Source organism: Echinops telfairi, unplaced genomic scaffold (genome assembly GCF_000313985.2).
Source record: "Echinops telfairi isolate 266 unplaced genomic scaffold, ASM31398v2 ScPeMD7_44;HRSCAF=162, whole genome shotgun sequence".
NCBI classification, from domain to species: Eukaryota; Metazoa; Chordata; class Mammalia; order Afrosoricida; family Tenrecidae; genus Echinops; species Echinops telfairi.
This window is the reverse complement of record NW_022103942.1, coordinates 12,526,997-12,542,000: the sequence shown is the minus strand read 5'-3', so window position 1 is coordinate 12,542,000 and position 15,004 is coordinate 12,526,997. Positions and strand designations below refer to the sequence as shown.

The 15,004-nt window shown below is 37.2% G+C and overlaps 1 non-coding gene across 1 annotated transcript; it reads right to left on the bottom strand.

The window, feature by feature from the left end:
• Positions 1-8,493: 8,493 nt before the first annotated feature.
• Positions 8,494-8,625, bottom strand: LOC115869774. The gene has a single exon (XR_004046362.1). It is a non-coding gene; the product is annotated as a small nucleolar RNA SNORA24 (small nucleolar RNA).
• Between the last annotated feature and the right edge of the window lie 6,379 nt (positions 8,626-15,004).

The window sequence follows — 15,004 nt, the reverse complement described above, 5'->3', positions numbered from 1 at the left end:
TATGCCCGTTCCAGTTCTGTGGAGACACAACCAACACTCTCCCCCCTGCCCCCCGCCCCATCTTTCTATAGTTCAATCACAATATATAATGATTTCTCCACATAAAGCTCTTTTTTATGCATGTAAGAGTGCCCCTGGATTTGCTTCTATCATCATCCCAGCTTATCACAATATATAACCAAAATCACGCCATTTCCACTTCATAGTGACCCTATAGGACAGGTGCAGTTACAGTGAATTATTTAATATGGCTCTTGTAGACAAAGTCCCTTACTCCCACCAAACAACCTTTCCCTTTACAGGTCTTGGAAGAAGGTTGGGGAAGATACTGATAGGATTCCCCTGTGACTAATTTTGAACAGAAGTCCTTGCAGTGCTACCTTGCTGTGTATAAAATGAACCGGGTGAGACATAATGGAGGAAGGATCTCATTACAAACAAGAGGCAGGTGTGGAGAACCTTCTTTGGATCTGAGATCCCTGTGAAGTAAACCTCCTGAATCCAGATAACAACTTTACATCATAGTAGCTGCAGCAGAACCAGGAGCTAGAGCATGGAACAGAGTGATGGACCTTCCAACCACATAACAAGTTAAGATGAGTGCTTTTGTGCAAGAGGCGGGCTTGTGGAGTGGGATGCCTGGAATTACTTAATTGGCCAAGTTGGACGTGCTGACCCATGGAAGTGGAGTGAAGTGACTTGGGCTGAGGCTTACTGGAGTAGGGTGCCTCTCGGCACTTAAATCAGCGAGCGGGGTTTGTTCACCCACTGAGATTGAGCAGGATGCCTTCAGACTGAAGTCTACAGCAAAGTGGTACGTCCCTTTGCGTATTTATTAGCAGACTTGAAGCTTTGTAACATGTCCTAGTAAGCAACTATCCTGAATATTTCTCAATGGCATTACAACTTGTTAATATCCTTAATAAACCCTTTAACTGTGAATTTTGTCTGTGGGTTTCTGTGTGGCCATAGCAACGGATATTAGAACCCAAAAGAAGTAAAATAGAGAACATTAAGTCACAGCAACAGGGTAGAACTGCCCCTGTGTGTTTCTGAGACTGTAATTATTTACTGGAGAATAAATCCTCATCTTTCTCCTGCAGTGTGCCTAGTGGTTTTGAAATGCTAACCTTGTGGTTAGCAGCCAAAGATGCCACCAGGGTTTTCATAAATATATCCATGGTTTATATAAATACATATGTATGTGTATAAAAATGGACATATAAAATATAATATAATATAAATCCCCTAAATCCCACATGTATATATAACAGGTTACTAGTCAGACATTTTCTAATACATATTATTTCATCAGTATACTCATATATTTAAAATCTTTCCCAGTCAATAGGGGACTAAGAAGTAACACAATTAATGCTTGTCATGTGAAACCAAACCCTTTTTGTCATACCGAGGTGACTTTTAACTGATATATACACTGTGCTGTAACGATAACGGATTAGATTATGTATCTAACAGCAAAATACAAAAAGAATCCTAGAGCTTCAAGGTTATTAGCATGCCAGTTTTTCTCATCTCACACATCTAAGAATGTACCTTAAGGACAATTGCTACCATAGGTTGAAGGTAGGACAAAAGCATATATTTTTAGATTAGTAGGTCACTTGGGAACAATCATTTTTAAAGCAAAACCTAATTATGGAAATTCACAAGATGTCTATGAGTGCTTTCACTGACCTGCCCCCAATTTCATGCTGATTTAATTACCTTAGTGGCCAATAAAAATAACATTTAATATTCTAGGTCTGGATTTTCCCCAAAATGATATGTTCATTATAACTACTTGTCCAAGCCGTAGTATATTATCATCTAGATTGCTGCTTTTTATTTTACTTCCAAGAAAATTCATCCATGGAAGTAAAATGTCTATCAGGAAACATTATGACATCAGCTTAGTATTCTTACAGTGTCAATCATGAGGCATCGTCATTTCTGTCTTTTCTTCATAGCCATCACTAACCAAGCTTTGGTGTCATTTGATGATTCATTGATAACTGAGGTAATTGTACAATGATTAATTGTCTGATAACTGAAGTCATGATAAATCTCACCTTACCTGTAAAGCATGTAAGTAATTAGTGCATTCACGACAGTTAAAAAAATAAAGAATGCCATATTAAAGCATCATTACTTAAGCACCAAGGAAATAACAATTGCAAAACAGTATCAGTAAATTCTATATAATAATGAACAGATATAGTCAGATATTGTTCTGAGAAATGTATATAATTTTACTTATTTAATCTTTGCCACAAGCATATTAATTGAGCATTCACAAGCATTACTTCCAATTCTGTAGATAAGAAAATTGAGGCAAAAGGGGTGTTAAATAACTTGCTCAAGGACAAACAGCTACTAAATGACAGAGCTAGGAACTGCACTTAAGAATCCATGCCCACTGTTATATACTACTGTTCAGAAGCATGTTTTACCACATCTTACAAGAAAGAATCTGGAAAACATATATAAAAGATATGAGGAACAGGTTCTTTTGTAATACAGTGGCTTGTTTTTTTCTCCAGAGACAGTGCTTCTTTACAATGCAGCTTAACTGTGTTTCCTGCTAGATATGACCTTTGATATTACCACTACATAATTCTGAGCCTTCTGAACATTATGATATGACCTGGTGCTGAGTATCTAGGAGAATGTTGTTTAAATTCCAGGTTCCTTCATGAAGCTATTCTTTTTCTTTCCCTTTCTAAGCTTTAGGGAGCAATACAACTCCATAGGGCTCCAAGTGAAAATTCTACTTTATGTATTCATTAGAATGCAATAAATTGAGGTACAAAAATATAAACACTAGGAAGACAGGGTCATATTTTTGGACATTTTTTCAGTTCTGTTGCTGTATTAAGTGTGACAGTCATGAATGACCATGTTCATACATTGTTATATTATTTTTTACAAGGCTAAGGAGCTACAATAAAAGAACTTTGAAAACAGGAAAATACATTAATATCACTACGAAATGCGTACTAGGAAATGGTGGTCTTGTTTTTTAATTTGTTATTGATAATCCTTAAAATTAATTTTTATACTTAAACATGAGCATAGACCTCTTCGCTGATTACTCCACATGCCTCACTGTAGAATTGTGCTTCAAGGGGGTTTAAGAGTTGATTTTTCTGGGAAGTAGTTCACCAGATCTTTTTTTATAAGGTGCCTCAGGATGGACTGAACCCTCCATCCTTTCAGTCAGTAGCCAAGCTGTTTGCAGCTCATAGTGTCTCCCCTTTTTTGGACGAAGGAAAATACTTTCAGATAAAACTTTTAACGGGAACTCTCAGTTAACAGGGCTTTGTGTAAGAGCTGTGCACTTTGAGGGAAAAATAAAAATGGAAATCAGAGAATATCAAGGATTCAAATACCTTCCAGTATGTTTTGGATTCCATCTTGATTTTGCTCATTTCTCTATATTCATCATCTTGTGCTGAGGCAGTCTTTTTTTTTTTTTTTTGAGGCAGTCTTAAATAAATCTGTCAAGCCACTTTTTCTTTTGTCGTTTGGATGCAAAAACTGTTTTCTGGCTTTGCCTAGCAACCCACTCCGTATTTTCCATCTACTTTCCTTCAAAAATGTTCTTTTAATTTCATCAAAATGTGTATGCACCAGTTCACCTGCCCTAAGGTTAACTGTTACCAGGGAAATACTTGATGGGTTAAACTTACTCTTTAAGGTGTTGCAAGTCATTATAAAATGCTTAATTGGTGATCCTTCTTAACTATTTGCATTTTAAAAGAATTGTATTTTAGCAGAAAGGAATCACTAATACTAAAATTACTTTAGAAATCTATTTGGTAAATGGGAACTTTACCAAATTAACTTTTCAGAAAAGCCCCTAAAAGACTATTTCTCTTATAGAATTGAACCTTGTATGAGCAAAATATTTTGTCACGATTTTTAAAGATGTGGAGATGATGAAATCTTTGAGTCCTTATATATCTGACAAAAAATCCTATTTTACCCTTAAAATAAATATCTTCTTACATGGATAAAAAATTCTTACTATAGTGTTTTATTCTCCCCACTTTTTGTAGATTTTCTCCATTTTCATCTTGAATCAAATATTAATGAGAATTCTCAGACTAGCCTGAGATTGTTTTGTTTTCTGAGCTACCAACTTACTTGTTCTGAGAACTTAAACGTCTTTCTTGTACATACATATGTTTTCAGTAGTTTTACAAAGCTATAACATGGTCTTAAACAGTTTCTAATACTTTTCTCAAGGACACTTTTGATATGAGATATCTGATTTCCTTTATTTCAAGAAAGTTTTCTTTCATTATATTTTACAATTAAGTTCTGTTCCATTTGTCAAGAGTAACAAGTGTTGTATGCAAGATCTCTGTTGTCTGTCTTCTATATCAACCATATTTCTTTGAACAGATAATGAAGAAGAACTCAGTTCCCCACTTTGGAGGAAGGAGCTGCTGACAACTTTGTGCATAGCTTTGAAACACTGTCAGATATAGAAGGCCTAAGAATGGAAGCAGAATATTTTCAGAGATGGTGCCAGAGGATGAGCCCCTCTGGTTGGAGAGTATGCAAAATGCGACTAATGACGTACAGGGGCAGAGTAAAGAGAAATGCCCTCAATGAGATGGATTGTTATAATGACTGCAACAATGGGCTCAGGCATAGGAACAATTGTGAAAGTCGCACAGGACCTTGCAAGTATTTCGCTCTGTTGTGAATAGGGTTGCTGTGAGCCGGAATCGACTTGATGAAAATTAACTTCTTTCTTTGAATCTAGATTAAAAGCTCTGCCACTGATTGTGTGACCTTTGGTAAATTTTGTAGCCTCCAAACCAACTGTAAAATGGTGCTAAAATTGTATCTGAGTCATAGATTATTGTGAAGTTTTAATGACATAATTGCATAAATCAATTTTTACAGTGCCTGGTCTAAAGCTGATGTTAATATCGCCAATTAGTATCCAAGAACTTCAAAAGGAAAACTGAGATTTGAATATTTTTGCCATTACATCACCAAGGCAAAATAAGGAACTCTCATTTTGTCAAATATATCAACACAAAATACTAGTTCATTAACGTCTCATTTCCTGAGCCATTTGATTAGTCCTTACATAAACCTTATTTTAATGAATTTATCTTTGGTAACATAGTTTCTTTATTTCTTTTTCTGTCCTTGGGTTTTTGGACTCTTAATAGGCACTTAATTAAATATGTAGCAGCAGATGTAAATGCTCTAACATATTTAAACACAGTGTATTGTTAGTTCCCTCTAGCAAAATGTGGTTAAAGTGAGATGGCACTTCTTAAAGTTAAGAAAAGTGTTAGTGAAACTCAGAACACAAATGCATAATTTAGATCGTATTTCACCCCAGGCCCCAAAAGAAGCTACATGAAGAAATAGAGTGGAAGTCACATCTGACCTTCTTCAGCTACAGGAAAGAGAAGGAGAATTCATCTCCACATTTGGCCAAGGGTGGCTCTCATGGGGCAGACAGCAGACATACCTCCGCTCCAACCATCTTTACCATATTCTGAGACCAATCATCCCCTACATAGCACTGCACTTCTCTGCTAGGTTCCACAACCCTTTGCAATGGCCAAACAGAACTCATAGATACAGTTTACAATTATGGGGTTTACTAGGTCGCATTCTTTCCTCTGCATTGCCTCACATTGGCATGCATCTCTCCCTCTTGTCCTCAGCTTTTCAGCTACACATTCTTTTGTCTCTGCTGTTCTCAACACGAATTAGAAAGCTCATCCCACTCTTCAACCTAGCCTCCTTTCCAAAGACTTTCCACTTTACTCAGAAAGTCTATTGCTGTGCCTCATAGCCTTGGGGGTTTCTTTCTGCTCTGTCTCGTCTCAGATACATTTGACTCCTGAGTTGTTTTCTTGTTGATCATGAGATTCTCGGTTCCTGCTTCTGGAATGGCTTTTTTTATATCCAGTCGCATGGCAAAACTAATCCTCTGGATAAGAGTTCCACACACCCTATTTGCATTGTTTTTGTAAGGTGCCAGGTAGTAAATAGGTTCAGATTCATAGTGACTGTATGTGCAACAGAAACACTGACCATTCTTGCACCATCCTCCCAATGGTTTTTATGGTTCAGCCCATTATTTCAGTCATTGTGTCAGTCTATCTTTTTGAGGGTCGTCCTCTTTTTCACTGCCCCTCTACTTTCCCTATATGCATAGTCCCTCCAAATTATGTAGTGTGAGTTATCAAGTCTAGGGATAGAAAAAACATGCCAATTAACTTGACTTCCCTCACTAGAGGATTGTGTAATATCTTGAAAGGTTCTTTTTATTTCTTTCTTCTGGAAGTTTCTTTAAGTGGAGTGCTGATGTGAGTTACTAACACCATATTGAATTTAAATTCTCAGAGTTAAAGTTGGCAGTAGCTGGATAATAATGTCATTGAGAAGAAATGTCTAGTGTTATTGTATAAAATCTATGACACCTTGCATGCAATAGTGGATTCTAGCATAGAGAGTATTGTGAGGATAGTGCAGGACCAGCCAGTGCCTCCTTCTGTTGTGATAAGGCCGCTATAGGTCAGAACTGACTCACTGGAAACCATCAGCAGCAGTAGTTACAAGCAAACATTCAAGGGGAAACTTAAATGCATGATGTACCTTAGCCAAATGGGTATGCCACTGAGCTGCCTTAATGACTATAGTCAAATGCTTTCTTGTTTTCCTTATAGCACGAGCTTTTGGATCTAGTAACTACTCTTATTTTCACTCTGGAGCCTTACATTTCTAATTCCTTACCTCTGGAATTATTTGGGGATCAAGAAAAAAATTCATTTTCCTTTGGAAATCAGATTTTTTGACTGATCTTGATATCTGACTGAACACTGTAAAGTCTATATAGTGTTAAGCTACATGAAAGCAGGTACATATTTGCTCTACATATCTACCTGTGTACTGTTAACCTCCAATACAGTTCCTGACTCCTATCATATAGTCAATAAAATTCCCTTGAACGAAACAAGTGAATGAACAAATAAACAAAAAAGTCATTGAAAATGAATTCCAGCATTCTGTGTCATTTGTATGCAAGATAGATATAGCTACATTGGATAAACCTTTTATTTACTGATAGTTACTTTTCTTTGAAGAACAATGAATAGATCATATATTGATTTCAGGATGCATAAGCTGCATATTTTCTACTAGAATGTGGTCAATACGCCTGTGATAAAGATTTGGATAGATATATAAATGGAGTCCTAGCCTGGAACTTTCTAAAATGAGAGCCAGAGGCAAAGGTTATTTCAGAGTACAGTCTAAGAAATAAGAATGAGGAGCAGGAAACCTGAAACAAGGAAAGATAAACAGCCAATATGAAGTGACTGATTGTTTTCTCCTTCTGACCTTTTGAGCTTACTTAAGAAATACTTTTCAGAATGATCTACTAAGGGTAAACAAGGGAGTAGCATATATTTATCAAATTTCATTCTTCATCAGTCAAAACTTACCCTATTAAATACTATCTTTCCTTCCTTTACAGTTTACAATTGTGTAAGTAAAAGGTAGGCTCCCATTGTGGCTTGTGGCATGGTGAATTATGTTGGCCTGTGTACCCACAAGGTTAGAAGTTTGAAACCTCTGGCCATCCATTCTGTGGGAGAAAGATGCAAATTTCTACTACCCTGAATAGGTACAGTCTCAGAAATATTCGGGGGAATTCTACTTTTGACTTGATGGAAGTGAGTTTGTTTATTCGATTTTTGGTAGTATCAAAGAAACCAGGGCAGGAAGCAAGAAGCTTTTAGTGCCGTCCTGAAGTGAGGCACTAATAGGTTTCATTCGCTCCAAAAAGGCCAAAATCAATGGGGGACTGGCTATTACAGACCAGGTTAGAATAAAAGGTGAGACTGACAGATGTGAAGTGGTGCATAAGAGGTGTTCCATGCAATTAATAAAATGACCAATCACTTATAAATATTCCTTAAATAATATGTCCCAGATAACAACTAACAATGTGGTGCCCCAAAGAGTATGCTTCCTATTAGTACAATTTCTGAATCTTGTAGCTGCTATTAATTCACCTACTTTTCACTTTGGTGTTTTGGCATTAGCAATGCCTCAACAATACATTTCAAGATAATATTCAATTTACAGTATGTTAAAAAAAGTAATCAGAAGAAAGAGATGGCTTTCTACTCCCATAAAGGGTCACTGTCTCAGAAACCTACAGGGGCAGTAGGACCCTGTCATATAGTGCCATTATAAGTCAGAATCAAATCAAAGGCAGTGAGTTTTTTTTTTTAATATGGAAACCAATTATATGGAGGGACATCATACTTTAAAGGAGATGTGGACCCATTACTCTCCTAACAAAAGCAAAACAATTCTTCAAGAATTGAACTGATTTGCAGATATCCAATTGAAATGGGATTTTACCTGAAAATTCTATTTTAGAAGCATTTTAACTACAGTTAAATAGCCCCCCTATACACACACCCTGTTCTTAACAGTGAAGCGTGTTACTTGTGCCAGTCAGAATCTGATACTAATTAAATGGTTACAGCTTTGTCAAATACACAAGAACATACTCTTCCAAAGCGAGGAAGGCAGGCTGCCACAGTTGATAGGTTTCAAAGAAACATGGACTATCTGAAAAAAATATGTTTTAAACTATGAGGGACCTTTAACAAGCTCATGGGAAAATAGAATGAAAAATAATGGACATTTCTATGACTTTTTTTGAAGTCCCGTGTATATTTAAATTGTTTCTCAAAATTTGGCACTTGGATACCACAGTATATTTTCAAAATAAAGTGAAATCCAATAACCATTAATGGTAAATCCATAATGAGAATCTCTTGATCCCTGTATAGGGCTACTCATAGAAACCTTACACCTGTTATGTTAAACACTGCTAGAAAGAATAAATAATCAGATATCACGATGTTTAAAAGAGAAATTTACCCTGAAAATTGTTACTGGAAGTCATTATCAGAATTTTGTGCAGCATAATTTATTTATTCATTAGGGTCAAACCTAGACAAATCATGATGAAGTAGTTTTTATCATTTAAGTCTAGTTGATTAAATACTTGATTTTTAAATGTTGATCCTAAATAAATTTCGGGGAACTCGGAGCTACTTTTTTATTTTACTAATCAAGATGCTCTTTAAGGTTCATTCAAGTAATGGGAAAGAAGCATGTAATTTAGTTCAGTTTCAAATGACATGTTATATTTCAAGGAAAATGCAAGTGTTCTTATAGACTGTGACTACATTTACAACAGAATTATTGATGAAGTTGTCAGTTAATTGAAGATCAACTTTTGTCTTACATTATTCACTGTTTTATGTAGGCACTCAGGACATGGCTCAAAGAATGGGAATTGTTAAGGATTTTGTCTTGCTTGGATCCTAAACCAGTGCTTATAGGAGAATCAGTCAAGAGATCAAAAGACATGTTGCATTGTGTGAATATGCTGCATAAGAACTCTTTAGCATTTGTACATCGCAAAATGAGGACCTAATGTCGGGGGTTTAAATGGAGAGAAAATGTTTTGAGAAACGATGTACAAATGTGCTTTACACATTTGATGTGTGTATGGATTGGGATGACAGTTGTATGAGCCCCTAATAAAATGTTAAAAAAGAAAAAAAAAGTTTATTTTAAGAAAAAAAAAAAAGAAGAAGAAGAAAGTCTTCTAAAATGGATTGTGGTGCCTAACTCTTCATAATAGGATTGAACTATTGAATTGTATCATTTGTGAATTACATCCCAATAAAACTGTTCATTAAAAAAAAAAAAGAACTCTTTAGCGTATTGAAAAGCAAGGATGTTATATTAATAACAAAGGTACCCCTGACTCAAGCCATGGTATTTTCAATGGGCTCATATGCATGTGAAAGTTGGATCATGAATAAAGAAGACAAGAACTGATACATTTGACTTGTGGTGCTGGTGAAGAATATTGAAAATACCATGGACTGGAAAAGGACAAACAAATCTGTTTTGGAAGAATTACATCCAAAACGCTTCTTGGAAGCAAGGACATGCTGTCAGGAGAGACCAGTCCCTAGGGAAGGACATCATGCTTGATAAAGTAGAGGGTCAGTGGTAAAGAGGAAAACCCTCAACAAGATAGATGGACACGGTGACAGCAACAATGGGCTTAGGCATTGGCTCAACCGTAAAGACAGTGTAGGACTGGGCAGTGTTTTGTTCTGTTGTGAACAGGATCACTGTGAGTCATAATTGACTGAAAGGCACCTAACAACAAGAATGTGACAGAACACATGTATGAGGAGGTACACCTACCCTCCCCCCCAAAAAATCCAAAAAATAGTTCTACTGGGTGGAGATTTCATAGCATGCATTTTTCCAGGTAGGCCAGCATCGAGCAACTCACTCTGAGTTAGTGTACCCAGTGGTGTTGCTGAGATTGTTCTTTCTGGTCAAAGTGAATTTTTTCATAAAAGCAGTCTTGCTTGAACCATGTTTTTTTATGATGACCGATTTGAGAGAACAGCATGCAGCCATGAAATTTTATTTCCTGCTTGGGCAAAATGCCACAGAAATTTGTGATGTTAGACACAACATACGAGGACAGCGCTATGAGAAAAACTCAAGTGTATGAGCAGTTTTCTCTTTTCAAAAAAAGTGAAATGTGGATTAAACACAAACCTCATTCTCGACGTCCGTCAACTTCACAAATGGACAAAATTGTCAGACAAGATCTGGGCACTTGTGCTCTTGGTCCAAAAAATTGAAGTGATGGGGAAGTTATCTTGACTATCTTGGAGCTTGGTTCAATGAATTTTAATGGAAGATTTGGGACTCAGAAGGGTCACTGTGAAAAGTGTGCCTCTGGTTCTGACTACCAGCAGTAAGAGCGTTGATGGGAAACATGTCATGCTTTGAAAAAAAACAAAAACAGCTCCAGTGGCCCAGACTTCCCCTCCCCAAGGCCATTACTGGTAATGAGACATGGTGCTATTTTTACAACCCCAAAAGAAAACATCAATCAAACCAGTGGAAGACACCATCGTCATGTCTCCCCTCAAAAGCTTATCAAATGAAATGAAAGATAATGACAATGTGCTCTATCTATCTGTCTATCTATCTATCTGATAGGGATAGTGCATTTGGGGTTCATTCCACCAGGTCAGACTGTTCAACAAGCTTTCTATTTAGAGGCTCTGAAAAGATTGTATAAGTGTACAACAAAATAGGCCTGATTTGTAGCAGACTGGGGACTGGTTTTGCCACCATGACAATTAACCTTCTCACACAGCCATCACAGTATGCCAGTTTTTGGAAGAAAACAGCATGCCTCTCCTGCCCCATGTGTCTTAGTCACCTGATCTCACTCCGTGCAACTTTTTTTTTGTTTCTGCCAATGAAGAGGGACACAAAAGGAGAGTAATTTGATGACATAGAAGAGATGAAGAAAAATGTGGGAGGTGCTATCACCCATCCAAACAGACAAGTTTGAAAAATGTCTCCAAGAATGGGATCACAAAAAATCAGTATTGTGCATGAGGGGGAGGGCAGAGTGGGGACCAAGGAGCCATCTGAGGGAAATTGGACATCCCCTTGCAGAATGGCTGCGGGGAGGAGAGAGGAGACGAGCCAGTCAGGGTGTGGTGTAGCAATGATGAAACATACAATTTTCCTCTAGTTCTTGAATGCTTCCTCCCCCCTACTATCATGATCCCAATTCTACCTTACAAATCTGATGGACCGGAGGATGTACACTGGTACAGATAGGAACTGGAAACACAGGGAATCCAGGACAGATGAACCGCCTCAGGACCAGTGGTGAGAGTGGCGATACTGGGAGGGTGGAGGGAAGGTGAGGGAGAAAGGGGGAACAGATGACAAGGATCTACATATAACCTCTTCCCTGGGGGACAGACAGCAGAGAAATGGATGAAGGGAGACGTCGGATGGTGTAAGATATGACAAAAACTAATAATAATTTTTAAATTATTAAGGGTTCATGGGGGAGGGAGGAGTGGGGAGGGAAGGGAAAAATGAGGAGCTGATAGCAAGGGCTCAAGTAGAAAGCAAATGTTTTGAGAATGATGATGGCCACATATGTACGAATGTGCTTGACATAACAGATGGATGTATGGATTGTGATAAGAGCTGTACGAGCCCCCAATAAAATTATTTTAAAAAAGAATGGGATCACAGATTTGACAAATATATTAAGCATAATGAAGAGTACTTTGAAGGTGATGAGGTTGTTTTGTTAAAAAAAATTAAATACATAGCTTTGAAACAAAATTCGGTTTTATTTAATTTTTTAAATCATTTTATTAGGGGCTCATGTAACTCTTATCACAATCCATACATACATCAATTGTGTAAAGCGCATTTGTATATTCATTGCCCTCATCATTCTCAAAACATTTGCTCTCCACTTAAGCCCCTGACATCAGCTCCTCAATTTTTCCCCTCCTTCTCGGCTCCCCCCTCCCTCATGAACCCTTGATAATTTATAAATTATTATTTTGTCATATCTTGCCCTGTCCAATGTCTCCCTTCACCCACTTTTCTTTTGTCCATCCCCCAGGGAGGAGGTCACATGTAGATCCTTGTAATCAGTTCCCCCTTTCCAACCCAACCTCCCTTTACCCTCCCAGTATCACCACTCACACCACTGGTCCTGCAGGGATCATCCGCCCTGGATTCCCTGTGTTTCCAGTTCCTATCTGTACCAGTGCACATCCTCTGGTATAGCCAGACTTGCAAGGTAGAATTTTTATTTTTTTTAAAGTGCTGTTTAGTCTACAAGTTGTTTGGATAAGTTGAGTGGAAGGTTTTATTCTCAGAGAAATGAAATAAATGTTTCTATCATCTGGCAACATTTCAGGTCAAGTTCATGACATGACATTGTGTTCATACAGTTCACCATAGTCTACATATGAAAAAGGATTTCCCTGATCAGTTTGATTATTCTCAGTTTACATGGGGAAATCTATGAGAAGGCCTTCTGTGGCTCTCAGCATTCTACTTAGGAAATACAAAATATGATAAACCAAATATTTATGGAAAAATTAAAAAGAAAAAAGAGTTATGTGATGTATTTACCATATACAACCACCAATTCAAATATGCAATGGGGAAAAATAGAAATTTGACAGAATTGCAGCAAAATCTATAAATTGCTTATCACTCAAGAGAGGCAAGTTTATGTGGTATGATTAAACATCAAAATCTCATTGACTGAAATAAAATCTTCTCAGCTGTCATTAGGCAAGCTCCTAACCCAAGATGATTTAATGCACAACAGAATGAAACACTGCCCAGTCCTCCACCATCCTTATGATTACTCTATCATTGGATCATAGCGATCTACGAGATTTTCATTGACTGATTTTCAGAAGTAGACCTAATTCTTTTCTTCCTAGCCCATTTTTGTCTGGAAGCTCTCCTGAAAAGTGCTCAGTATCAGAGCAACATGAACGCTACTATTGACAAACAGATGGCAGTTACACATGAAGTGCATTAACTGGAAATCAAACCTGAGTTTACTGCACAGAAGATGAGAGATCTACCATGAAACCACCTATACTTCTAAAAATATCAAAAATTTGTTTCTTGATCTTCTTACTTATGCGATGTGAGTTTTCTTTGGAGTGGGGAATGAGAGCTGGGGGAAAGTGCTTCACACAGTCATCATTCAGGTAAAGAAAAGTTCCACCAATTTAAAGTACTTTCATTTCAATACATTGTCAAAGGATCCCCTGTAGCAGGGGAAATGAATCTGGTGAGTTAAGCAATGACAAGTCAATGCTTCATTTGAAAGAGATAAATAACTTTTGCTTTCATTACATTGGGAAGAACTAGTCATAAGGTTTCTCCTGACTTCAAGGTGGGAAAGTTTAACCCTCCATAGAGCTGGAAAAAATGTATAATTGGATATATTGCTGGGTGCTAGCAATGGTTACCATGCTGTTAATCATAATGCTACCGTTTTGGGGTTTGCACGACCTTGAGAAAATGATTTATACTTTCTGAGTATCCTCACGATGACATGGAAATATTTCCTACCTTGAGAGTTAGTAAGTACTCAATGGAACAAATCTTTTAAAGTATTTAATAGACTACCTTACACAGAGTAAATATTCAATAAATGATTATTTTTAATCATCAGGAACATAATCAGCTATTGTAAATTATGATTAAGTTACCCAATTTTATTATCTACAACATTTATATCTTAAAACCAATTATCTCTATCATTGCAAACGTACCCTTAAAATTAATAGCTTTTAGACTGGTCTCCATTTGGGTCGCCTAGACCCAGACTCAAACTCTCTTTGCCATGAAGTCAAAGACTACTCATAGTGACTCTAGAGGACAGGGTAGAGCTACCTTTGTGAGTTTCCAAGACCATAGCTTTATGGGAGTAGAAAGCTCCAACTTTCTCATGTGGAGCAGCTGATGGGGGTGAATTCCTGACCTTATAGTTAGCAGCCCAATATGCAACCCCGATGTTCCCAGGGCTCGTTTAGACCTAAGGAAAGAGAAATTAAAATTAATCAAGATACTATTACTATTAGTATAATTATTGTTATGTGTTAAACATTAAAATTATCAATATATAATCAATTTTAACAGAAAGCTTTATATTTGTGGTTACTATCCATCTAGGTTTTTACTGCCTTTGGTATATGCAAGTTGAATGCATGATGTCTCTAGTACATGGTTAAGTACAGCCATGCGTACTTGATTACTAGTTAAGTTTGTCAACTCCCACCCTTCCAAAATGTCCTCAGAAAACAGACCTGGTGATCGGCTTCTGAAGGGTCGCAGCCTTGAAAATCCTGTGGAGCACGGTACTATTTTGATATATACAGGTCAGAAAAGTCTTGACAAAAACTACCAAGAGCAACTTGGAGCATTTGTTGTGTGGCTGCTAGGGGCCACTGAAACTGTTCCAACTCATACCGACCCTATGCACAACACAATCAAACGCCTCCTGATCTTTCGTCATCCTCACAATTTTTCTTATGTT